The 11,233-nt window shown below is 61.5% G+C and overlaps 1 pseudogene across 1 annotated transcript in view; it reads right to left on the bottom strand.

Annotated features, from left to right (window-relative positions):
• Window positions 1-5,724, bottom strand: part of LOC309617345 (thimet oligopeptidase-like) — a 52,689-nt pseudogene extending 46,965 nt beyond the window's left edge. Inside the window, exons 1-7 of the transcript in view lie at window positions 5,583-5,724; window positions 5,007-5,382; window positions 4,732-4,927; window positions 3,676-3,727; window positions 3,441-3,569; window positions 2,666-2,804; window positions 2,327-2,452 (exon numbers count right to left, since the gene is read on the bottom strand). The product of the transcript in view is annotated as a thimet oligopeptidase-like (transcript). The remainder of the gene's footprint in view (window positions 1-2,326; window positions 2,453-2,665; window positions 2,805-3,440; window positions 3,570-3,675; window positions 3,728-4,731; window positions 4,928-5,006; window positions 5,383-5,582) is intronic.
• Between the last annotated feature and the right edge of the window lie 5,509 nt (window positions 5,725-11,233).

The following is an 11,233-nucleotide window of genomic DNA, read 5'->3' on the forward strand; positions in this document are numbered from 1 at the left end:
CCCAGTGGTTAGGAATCTGGCCTCTGATTCTTGCTGCCTGGTACTGCTCCTGGGCTGGGTGAACCTGGCCAGGTGTCACCTGCTCTGAACCTCCGTTTCTTCCTCTGTAAAGTGGAAATAGTACCTTGACTGCTGACCTTACAGGATTAAGTGAGATAATTCACATATGGCTCTTTATACACGCTGGGGGGTGGTGGTGGATGTCTGCTGTGACGGTGACATTTTGGTACAGGTTCTGACAGCAGCGTGGGAGGTGGGCAAGGAACAGCAGACCCCAAATCTTCCAGAAGCTCCTAAACTCTGTGAGAGCCTTGGGTGCACCTGAGGTAGCTCAGGGCGAGGAGGCACCAGGTGGAACAGCAGAGAAGCCACAAGACTCATCTGGGAGGGCCTTCTGGGGGAGGTGGCCCAGGGAGTCATCTCTGCCCCTCGCTGACTCCTGGGAATTCTTGGACATGTGGCTCCCTGTCTCTGAGCCTTGGTTTCCTCATCTGTTGAACGAATGAGTAAGGTTCTATCTAGTGAAGCTCCAGGGAGTGCTCACCCCAGGCGAGGGGTGATAATTTTCAATTTGCCTCTGCGTCCCCCATCATTTGTCTCCTGCCTTCCACCCCCGTCTGAAGGGCAGGCCCAACCTGTCCTGAGCCTCCTGGCTAAGGCCAGAGGGGCACCTTACCCTTTGGAGAGAGGGCAGATTAGGGAGGAAACTCCCAGTTTTCAGAGCAGGGTAACTGAGGAGTAAGGAAGCTTCTGGAAGGCCTTCACTTAAGAAGGGCCCATTGAGGGCAGCAAGTGAGGAATATTCGGGAGGCAGGGCCAGGGCCTGAGGCAGACCCCGGGGCCACCTGGGGCACTCTGTGGAGCCCCGTGCCATGATGCCCACCTGCCCTGCCAGGCCACTGGTGTGGGTGGGTCCTCCCTTACTTCTGGTCCCTTCTCTGTTTCCAGGACAGAACTGTACCTGCACCAGCTGGCAGACAGCAGCTCCTTCGGCATGGGCGTGTGGCCTAAGGTAAAGAGGAGGTCCTTCTGGGTGTGAGTGGGTGTCTGTGTCCCCATGGCCAAGATGGGCGGGTCCCCTGTGTGGCTCGTCCCTCTGCCACTGGGGTGAGTAGTTGGCAAGGGCTGGTCACGTGGGGGAGGCAGGGTTGCCTTTATGGGGCCTGGGCTTGTCAGGGAAATGAGTCTTGTGCTAATAAAGGGAACCAGGAGGTGGTTTGTGTAGAGGTTAGGGCGCGGTCTCCGGGACAGGCTGTCTGGGTTCAAACCCCGGCTCTGACACTTACTGGATATGAGACCTCAGGCATGGACCCTAGCCTCTCTGAATGTCTGTGTCCTCTTCGGTAAAATAACAACAGAACGGGCGGGCAGGCTGAGGAGAGGACAGAGCATGGCACGGCCTGCCCGCCTGGGCCACGGGGAGAAGGTCGGGGCGCCGCCCGCGCCCTCGTTCCGCTGCCTGGCGTCCTTTGTGGAGGCAGGGCTCCCAAGGAGCTCAAAGGCCAGGGAAGGACACACGGGACGGTCCAGAGCCACCCTACCGCTCCAGTGGTGCAGCACCCTCTCTGAATTCCTACTGCCACCAAAACACATCCCTAAGGCCTTTGGGAAGAATTGCTAGGACCCAGGAAGGTGGCCCCTTGCTGTGGTCCAGACTTCAGCAGCTGCCGATGACCAGAGGGAGCCAGCCGGCCGGCCGTGAGCAGGAGGACAGGACACGGGGACAGGGACAGCCACAGCCGGGCTTCCCGCAGCTGTGCCCACCGCCAGAACCAGCTCCAGCCAGTCACAGCCCCCGAGATGCCAAACAGTGACGGGCGAGAGGCCGGCAGGAAACTGACACCCCCTCACTGGAGAGCCTGCCCGGTCGGGGTGCGGGGCACCATCCCCGTCTGAACTCACCCCACAGCTCAGCCGTCTCCCAGTGACCCAGACGCGTCACCACGGCCCCAGGGCTGATCCCCGACCAAGGTCAGAACTCCCCCCAGTGTGACGGCCCCCATGCCACTCCTGTGGTGGAAGGGACGGCAGGCAGAGACCAGGAGTAGAGTCTTTTTTATTAATGGCTGCGTTTTCAAAGAACCGTTTTGTTACCAGGAAAGCTCCCCAGGAAGGGATTGCATTAGTGCAACAAGGGGGAGCCTTGATGCCAGGCTTTCCAGACACTTCCAGGTGGAGACTTTTGGCCTAGGCCGGCCGCCGGGGACTCGGGGGCTGGGAGGACACACGGCCCCTCCCCCGCCCCGACGGGGCGCTAAGGCACCCGGCCCGCCCGGGGGGGCAAAACCCCGTGCCGTCAGCAGGCCGGCGGCTTGCAGCCCTCAACCTGCAGCCCTTTGCTCAGGAGGAAGGCGTCCTGCATGGGGTCACAACCCAGGAAGAGCTTCACCATGCCCTTGGCATCCTCGGAGCCCCCTGGCCTCAGAATGCAGCTTCTGTAGTCCATGGCAACCTGAGGAGAGGGGGCGGGGCTGCAGGAGGGTGGAGCACCCCCTTCACGGAGGGTGTGGGTGTGGCCACCTCTGCTGTGACTCAACAAAGGGCAGGGGAGCAGGGGGTTCTGGGCAGGGCCCTCAGAGCCTGGCAGGCCCAGGCGGGCGGCACAAGCATCTAGGCCCAGGCCAAGGACCTCCGTGTTGGTCTGCACGGCAGGCCGGCCTCTCACCTTGCCACTCAGGACGCCCTCCTGCTTGAAACGAGTGTGTGGACCGTGTCCGCGGAGTACACCTCGCTGCACAGGTAGCCATAGGACTGGGCGTCGTAGCTTCCTGCCAGGTGGCCGAAGGTCGCAGGCAGGTGGGTCCCTGGGACACACGCGGAGAGGCTCCTGCCCGGCCCCCTGGCCGCTCCGTGCCCCTTCCCCAGAGCCCAGAGCTTGGGGCCTCAAAGCAGCCCTGTCTGAGTCCCCTGCCACTAGAGGGAGTATTGGCCCAACACTTCTAGAAAACGGGGACCTTGCGGGCAACTCAGTGGAGGGACACAAATCAATCTTTGCCGACTTTCTGCTGAAGCTCACGAGGGTTCACCCCTAAGCCTCTTACAGGGACAGCTGCCCGAGGCTCCGAGGGATGAGTCAGGGCTCGCCCTCCAGCACGGGGAGAGCGCGGGTTAAAGCACTCACGAGGGAGTGAACTGCGTCTCCGCACCGACACGCACGGGCAAACCTCGTCGACGCGTTCCGTCCGGGGTATGAAGCCCTCTCCTGCCTCTTCCAGGCTCTCCAGAAAGCACGTGCAGATACGCCCAGCCCACCCTCGGACTCCGCGGGCCACAGCTGGAGGGACCAGCCCAGGAACCCAGGCAGGAAGAGGCCAGAGGTCAGCGAGCCTCGACCAGAGCCCGTCAGTCGGTCCCCCTTCACACACCACCAGAGGATCCTCTTGACCTGGGCAGTAGCCGCCAACTGACCGCTAAGGTGGGCCCGGCGTGCGCTTGGCTACCTGGCGTGGCTGGGACCCCGAGGATCTCCTGGCAGAGGCGGGCATTGTCCTAGGCCGGGTCCGAGGGCGTCTGCGTGTGCAGGGCCTGGTCCACCTTGGCCAGGACGATCTGGCGCAGGTTGAAGAGGCCTGGAGGGCGGGAGGAAGGAGACGGGGGCGCTGGCACTGTGTCCAGGCCGCGCTTTCCAGCCGGGCGGTCCGGGAGCCCCTTTCCTTTCCCTCGGCCCGGCCGCACGGGGGTTGGCCAGCCGGGACTTGATGAGCTTGTCCAGCAGCTCCTGGGGGACGGCGCTGCTCGTGCCCCGCCGAGACTGGCAGCAGCGCCAGGGCTTCACAGGGCGCGGCGCTCCCGGCCCCAGAGCCTACCCTCTGGTTCTCATCCCCGGCTGTCACCAGAGTCGCAGGCAACGTGCCCTTCTTTTCGTTTGTCTTTTTTCCGGCCCTCGACCACGCAAAGGTGTGAAGCCCTGCCACTCGCTGCCACGTGGATGCACCGTGAGAACACGGTGCTCAGCGAGAGAAGTCAGACACAGAAGGACACACAGGGTGTGACCCCACTGAGGGGAAACGTCCAGAACAGGTAGATCCACAGAGTCAGAGTGGGTTCCTGGTTGTCAGGGACAGGGGAGGGGAGGGAATGATAACTAAGGGCGTGAGGGACCTTTTTGGGGTGAGGGAAATGTTCCAGAACAGGGCAGTAGTGACGGCTGCACAGCTCAGTAAAGTGTCCCCACGCGCTCCGGTTGCAGTCTGTGAGAGCATCGCTCTCAGGACGAAGGGCTGACTGCAGGAAGACTGAACGAGCACTGGGTCCTGGGCCCAGACGCTCATCTGGGGACCCCCCCCACATTGGGAAGTCACTGGGACTTGCTGAGCCTCCACCGAGACTGGCAGCAGCCCCAGGGCCTCACAGGGCGTGGTGCTCCCGGCCCCAGAGCCTAACCTCTGGTTCTCATCACTCATCACTCACCAGCCTTGCATGCAACGTTCCTTTCTTCTATTTTGTCTTTTTTAAAGGCAACTCTTGAATACCTGTATTTAACATGCAGGGAACCAGTCCTGACTCCTTGATCTGGGACTTCCAGCCTCCAGAGTCTCGAGGACATCCACTTCCGTTGTTTACGCGCCCAGTGCGTGGGGTTTGATGATGGAAACTGACACCGAGGGCGTCTCCTCGTGCGGGGTGACATCAGCGGAAGAATCCCGTGGCGAGGGCCTGCCTGAGGACCACGGGAGAGCCCGGGCCCTCCCCGCCCCCTGCCTTCAGCCCCTCGCCCGCACCCTCCTGGGAGCGGAGCTGGTGCATCGCTTGCCAGAACTCATGGAAGTAGGTCTCCAGCTCATCATGCTGGAACAGGGAGGGCGGGTTGGGCGTAGGCTTGGTGAAGTTGGCCACCATGGCCGCGATGGCAATCTGGCGCCTCCCGTCCTGCTGCAGGCAGCCCGGCTGCAGGCCAAAGCAGGCCATGTGCCCGGACTTCCCTTCCCTGGGGAGGGACGCGGGTGAGGCCCCGCTACCACAGAGGAGCCCCGGCCCACGGCCGACAGGTTCCCCCACGCATGCACCGAGGGTAGAGGTCCAGGTAGAACTTGCTGATGGATGACCTTGCCCGAGGCCGCGTCCCGGACCGTGTAGAGCCTCACATCTTCATCTTTGTGACGCATGTTGGCGCCTTCCTCCAGGTCGAAGGTCAGCCCCAGCAGCTCCTGGGAGATGCCCAGCCGCCCGCGCGTGACCACCTGCATGGGGAAGGACTCATTGAGCAGGTACTGGTCCACGTGGTAGCGCGTCTCCTCCCCCTGGTTCATGTAGTAGCGCAGGTCCTAGACGTTGATGGGCCCATCAAAGTGCAGGCCCCGCCTCTGGCACTCAGCCTTCTTTAGCTCCAGGATCAGGGCCGCTCCTGCTCCCCGAGGGGCTTCAGCTTCTGGGCCAGCTCATCTGCGGGCGGAGGGGAGAGGCTCAGCTATGTCCCTGTGGCAGCCGCCCAGCCGCCCCCCACCCCACGCCCCTCGAGGCAGAATGAAGGGTTGGGGAAGGCAACCCCCAAGGGCTGACACAGTGGGGTCTCAGGCAGCACCACGTCCAGTCAAGGTCCACCTGACCCCCGTCCCCACTGGGACTCGGGGAGGCGGGGTTACCTAGGAAAGTGGCCACCACCTGGCTGGTCTTGGCCATGTTCATCTCCAGCACAGAGTCGGCACGCGTGCTGAATCCCAGCAGGCGGGACTTCTGAGCCTGCAGCCTTACCAGCTCCCCGAGGATCGCGCAGTTCTCCTGGAACCCAGAGACAGCCAGCGCTGGGGACCGTGGGCCACGCCCTCCCCACAGGCCCCGGGCCAGGTCTCTGTGGGTGGGAGGGCTCTCAGGCCACTGGCGGGCACAGCCAAACCCCCTCCCTCCTCCTCCTGGCCTGGATTTCTAGACACTTTGGTGCTGTCCTAACATGTGGTCTTTATGAACACAGGTCCTTTTGGAACCAGAAACGGCGTGAACCATGATGAGCTCTAAGGCCAAGGGCAGGAAGAAATGTGACCAGGCTCTCCAGGAGCCACCCAGGGGCCTCCCCGGGCTCAACAATACAAACTTGGCTGCCGTGCAGACAGCAGCTCATCCCCACGGCGCCCGAACACCCAGCCCCTGGACGGCGAGAGACCTGTTGCTGCAGGTGCCCCGTGGTTGGCTGGTGAGGCCTGGCCCCAGGCGTACGCCACCTTCTCTGGGGCCACCTCTCTGGGTCTGCAGTGGGGTTCTCCTGGGAGCCCCCAGTCACCACAGGACCAACGTGGCCTGTCTGCAGCCCAAGAAGGTGGGGACACAGGTCTGTCCCCCGTGGACATCACCCGCGAGGCCGAGCAAGCACCAGTGGTGTCTGCGGGGAAGATGAAGGGCTCATGCACAGCCCCCATCTACTGAAGATGCTAAACGGGAGAAGCACAGACTGCAGCCACATGCGGTATGGACCAAACGCAAGTGTCCTTGCAGGAACCGATGTCTGAATGTCGAGGCTGTTCCCGGGCCACAGTGAGAAGGCCCAGGCCCCACGCAAGGCACAGAGAGGGGATGGGGGGAACATCTGCGAATCTGAGCTCATCGGGCATCACCCCAGAAGGAGAGGGAGAGAGCCAGAAGGAGATACGGAGGGAGAGGGAGAGAGAGGGAGGTACAGACGTCTCTCCTTTCCCTGGGGGTTCTCTAGTGCAGCCAAGCCTGAAAACCACTGCATTTCGGGAGATGGGTCCTCGTGGAAAAGTTAAATAGTAGCTCATGGCATTATCGACACATATTAAAATGGCCCCAAATCTTGGGGAGTCAGGGAGGGGAGCTGGCGGCTGCCTCGTAAACGAGGAGAGATTGGGCGTCAGAGGAGGTGCCTGCCTCCACCACCTCCGCCGCCGCTGCCCCCCCCCAGGGCCCCGCAGACTTCATCTCCCAGCTGTGGTCCTGGGCTGGAAGGCAGCGGGGAGGTCAGGCCGTCCCAAGCATCAACGTTGACTTCAGGGCTGATCTGAAAGGCGCCTGGTGTTTGTTGAAGCAGAAAAAAGAGAAAGCAGTGGGCAGAGGATGGGAGGGGGAGGGAGCCCCCATCAGCCCTTCTCCCTGTCTCCCTCTCTGTCTCCCTCCCTCCCTCCCTCCCTCTACCTCCCTGCCTCTCACTCTCCCTCCATCTCTCCCTCTGCCTCTCTCCCTCCCTCTCTCCCTCCCTCTCTCCCTGTCCCTCTTGCCCTGTCCTGTCCCTCTCTCCCTCCCTCCATCCCTGTCTCTCTTTCCCTGTCCCTCTCTCCCTCTCCCTCTATCCGTCCCCCCTCCCTTTCCCCGTTTCCATCTCCCTCTCTGCCTCCCTCTTTCCCTGTCCCTGTTTCCCTGCTCTGCTCTCCCTCTCCCTCTTTCCCTCTCCCTCTCTCCCTGTCCCCCTTTCCCTGTCCCTGTTTCCCTGTTCCGCTCTTCCTATACCTCTTTCCCTCTCCCTCTCTCCCTCTCGTGCTCCCTCTCCCTCTCCCTCTCCCTCCACCTCCTTCCCTCTCCAGAGAGGGAAGGAGGTGGAGGGAGAGGGACAGGGAGCAGGAGAGGGAGGGGGGAGAGGGAGAGAGGGATAGAGGGAGGGAGAGGGACAGGGAGCAGGAGAGGGAGGGGGAAGAGGGAGAGAGTGATGGAGGGAGGGAAAGACAAAGACATCTCTCCCTCCCTCCCTCTATCCCTCTCTCCCTCTCTCCCTCCCTCTCTCCCTCTTCCTCGCTCCCTTTCCTCCCTCTCCCTCCGTCTCTCCATCTCCCTCACTCCCTCCCAGAGACAGAGAGACGAAGAGGCAGAGACAAGGGAGAGGGAGAGAGGGAGAGGGAGAGAGAGGGGGAGAGAGGGAGAGACGGAGAGAGGGAGAGAGAGAGAGGTCTCTTCCTCCCTTTCCCTCTCTCCTCCTTCTCTCCCTCTCTCCCACTCTCCCTCTTCCCTCTCCCTCCCTCCCCCCTCCCTCTCTCCCTCTCCCCCTCTCCCTCGTCTCTCCCTCTCCCTCCATCTCTCCCTCTCTGGGAGGGAGTGAGGGAGAGGGAGAGACAGAGGGAGGGAGAGGGTGAGACAGAGGGAGGGAGAGGGAGAGAGGAAGGGAAAGGGCGAGGGAGGGAGAGGGAAGGAGGACGAGACGTCTCTCCGTCTCTCCCTCTCCGTCTCCCTCCCCCTCCCTCTCTCCCTCTCCCTCCCTTCCTCTCCCTCTCCCTCTCCTAGAGGGAGGGAGGGAGAGGGAGAGACAGAGGGAGAGGAGACGGGGAGTCGGAGAAGGAGGTAGGGAGAGGGAGAAGGCGAGAGGGTGCCTGCTTCCCTCTCTGTCTCCCTCCCTCCCTCCCTCCCTCTCCGTGTCCCCGTCTCCCCCCTCTCCCTCTCCCTCTGTCTCTCCCTCTCTGGGAGGGAGAGAGGGAGAGGGAGAAGGAGGGAAAGTGATGGAGGGAGGGAGAGGGAGAGAAGGAGGGGAGAGGGAGAGGGAGGGAGGAAGAGAGCTCTCCCTCTCTCCCCCCTCTCTCTCCCCCTCCCTCTCTCCCTCTCCCCCTCTCCCTTGTCTTTGCCTCTCCCTCCGTCTCTCCCTCTCTGAGAGGGAGTGAGGGAGACGGAGAGACGGAGGGAGAGGGAAAGGGAGGAGAGGGAGGGAGGGAGGGAGAGACGTTTCCTCCCTCCCTTTCCTCCCTCTTCTCCCTCTCCTTCTCCCTCTCCGTCTAACTCTCCCGCTCCCTCCATCTCTCCATCTCCCTCACTCCCTCCCAGAGGGAGAGGGGAGGGAGAGAAGGAGAGGGAAAGAGGAGAGGGAAGAGGGAGAGGAAAGAGGCAGAGGAAAGAAGCAGAGGGAAGAGGCAGAGAGGGAAGAGGGAGAGAGGGAGAGGGAGAGAGAGGGGGAGAGAGGGAGAGACGGAGAGAGGGAGAAAGAGAGAGGTCTCTTCCTCCCTTTCCCTCTCTCCTCCTTCTCTCCCTCTCTCCCACTCTCCCTCTTCCCTCTCCCTCTCTCCCCCCTCCCTCTCTCCCTCTCCCCCTCTCCCTCGTCTCTCCCTCTCCCTCCATCTCTCCCTCTCTGGGAGGGAGTGAGGGAGAGGGAGAGACAGAGGGAGGGAGAGGGAGAGACAGAGGGAGGGAGAGGGTGAGACAGAGGGAGGGAGAGGGAGAGAGGAAGGGAAAGGGCGAGGGAGGGAGAGGGAAGGAGGGCGAGACGTCTCTCCCTCTCCGTCTCCCTTCCCCTCCCTCTCTCTCTCTCCCTCTCCCTCTCCTAGAGGGAGGGAGGGAGGGAGAGGGAGAGACAGAGGGAGAGGAGAGGGGGAGTCGGAGAAGGAGGTAGGGAGAGGGAGAAGGCGAGAGGGTGCCTGCTTCCCTCTCTGTCTCCCTCCCTCCCTCCCTCCCTCTCCGTGTCCCTGTCTCCCCCCTCTCCCTCTCCCTCTGTCTCTCCCTCTCTGGGAGGGAGAGAGGGAGAAGGAGGGAAAGTGATGGAGGGAGGGAGAGGGAGAGAGGGTGAGGGAGAGAGGGAGAGAAGGAGGAGAGAGGGAGAAGGAGGGAGGAAGAGAGCTCTCCCTCTCTCCCCCCTCTCTCTCCCCCTCCCTCTCTCCCTCTCCCCCTCTCCCCCTCTCCCTTGTCTTTGCCTCTCCCTCCGTCTCTCCCTCTCTGAGAGGGAGTGAGGGAGACGGAGAGACGGAGGGAGAGGGAAAGGGAGGAGAGGGAGGGAGGCAGAGGGAGGGAGGGAGGGAGAGACGTCTTCTCCCTCCCTCTCCTCCCTCTTCTCCCTCTCCCTCTCCCTCTCCCTCCAACTCTCCCGCTCCCTCCATCTCTCCATCTCCCTCACTCCCTCCCAGAGGGAGAGACGGAGGGAGAGGCAGAGACAGGGGAGAGGGAGAGAGGAAGAGGGAGAGAGAGGGGGGAGAGAGGGAGAGGGAGAGAGGGGGAGGGAGAGAAGGAGAGGGAAAGAGGAGAGGGAAGAGGGAGAGGAAAGAGGCAGAGGAAAGAGGCAGAGGGAAGAGGGAGAGGAAGAGGGAAGAGGGAGAGAGGAGAGAGGGAGATAGGGAGAGGAAAGAGAGAGGGAGAGGGAGGGAGAGGGAGAGAGGGAGGGAGAGAGGAAGAGACAGAGGGAGAGCGAGAGAGGGAGTGGGAAAGAGGTAGAGGGAGAGCGGAACAGGGAAAGAGGTACAGGGAGAGAGGGAGGCAGCGAGGGAGGAGAGGAAGCAGGGAGAAAAGAGAGAAAGAACACACCGTCTACATTTCTGTCAAATGACACCGGGGATCCTTACACAACCAGGAGAAAGTAACACAGGGAGGCTCTTTCTCAGCTGGAACTGGAACTGCAGACGGGGCCAAACACCACCAGGCTGGCCACACGTGTCCAGCCGCCGCTCCAGCCCCGTCAGCCGTGAGTCCGGTCACCAGGGCTCTGAGTGTCTGCTCCAGGGAGCTGGGGTTCACCCTCTCACCCGGGAGGCCAGGCCAAGAGAGCAGGGCCCCGGGCTGGACACATAGGGGAAAACGCATCCCCACAGGACAGCTTGTGCGAGCAGATTCAGCTACCAGATTCTAGAGGCCCGGGACCACCCTGTGGCCCGTGAAACCCAGGAGCCACGAGGGTCTTGCAACGTGATTCCTGTCCGTTGGACTGTAAAGTTTATGTAGGGAATCTTGGAAACAGTGGTAACAAGGCTGAATTGGAACGAGCTTTAGGCTATTATGGACCACTCTGAAGTGTGTGGGGTGCTAAAAACCCTCCCGGCTTCGCTCTCGTTGAATGTGAAGATCCCCAAGATGCAGCCGATGCTGTCCGAGAACTAGATGGGAGAACACTATGTGGCTGCCGAGTAAGAGTGGACCTGTCGAATGGGGAAAAGAGAAGTCGAAATCGTGACCGCCTCCTTCTTGGGGTCGTCGCCCTCGAGATGATTATGGGAGGAGGAGTCCTCCACCTCCCGCACATCTCCAAGATGGAGAGCCTTCTCCGTCAGCCAGAGCAGGTCCCTTTCTAGATATAGGAGAAGAGAGAGATCCCTGTCCCAAGAGAGAAATCACAAGCCGTCCCGATCTTTCTCTAGGTCTCCTAGCCGATCTAGGTCAGATGAAAGGAAATAGAAGACCACTTTGCAAGAGGAGTGGTGTACAGGCAATAACTTCATTTGGCAGGAGTATGTACAGAAAATTCAAGTTTTGTTTGAGACTTCCGAAGCTTGGTGCACTTTTTAAATGTTTTAGTTGTTCACATTTGTTTGTCTCTTGGGACAGTGACACATAAAGGTGTCATTCTCTATGGTTTGAAATGGGTCCTGTGAGGCATGTAATATGAAGA

The sequence above is a fragment of the Balaenoptera borealis genome (genome assembly GCF_965194805.1).
Source record: "Balaenoptera borealis genome assembly, chromosome: 1".
In the NCBI taxonomy this organism is placed as follows: domain Eukaryota; kingdom Metazoa; phylum Chordata; class Mammalia; order Artiodactyla; family Balaenopteridae; genus Balaenoptera; species Balaenoptera borealis.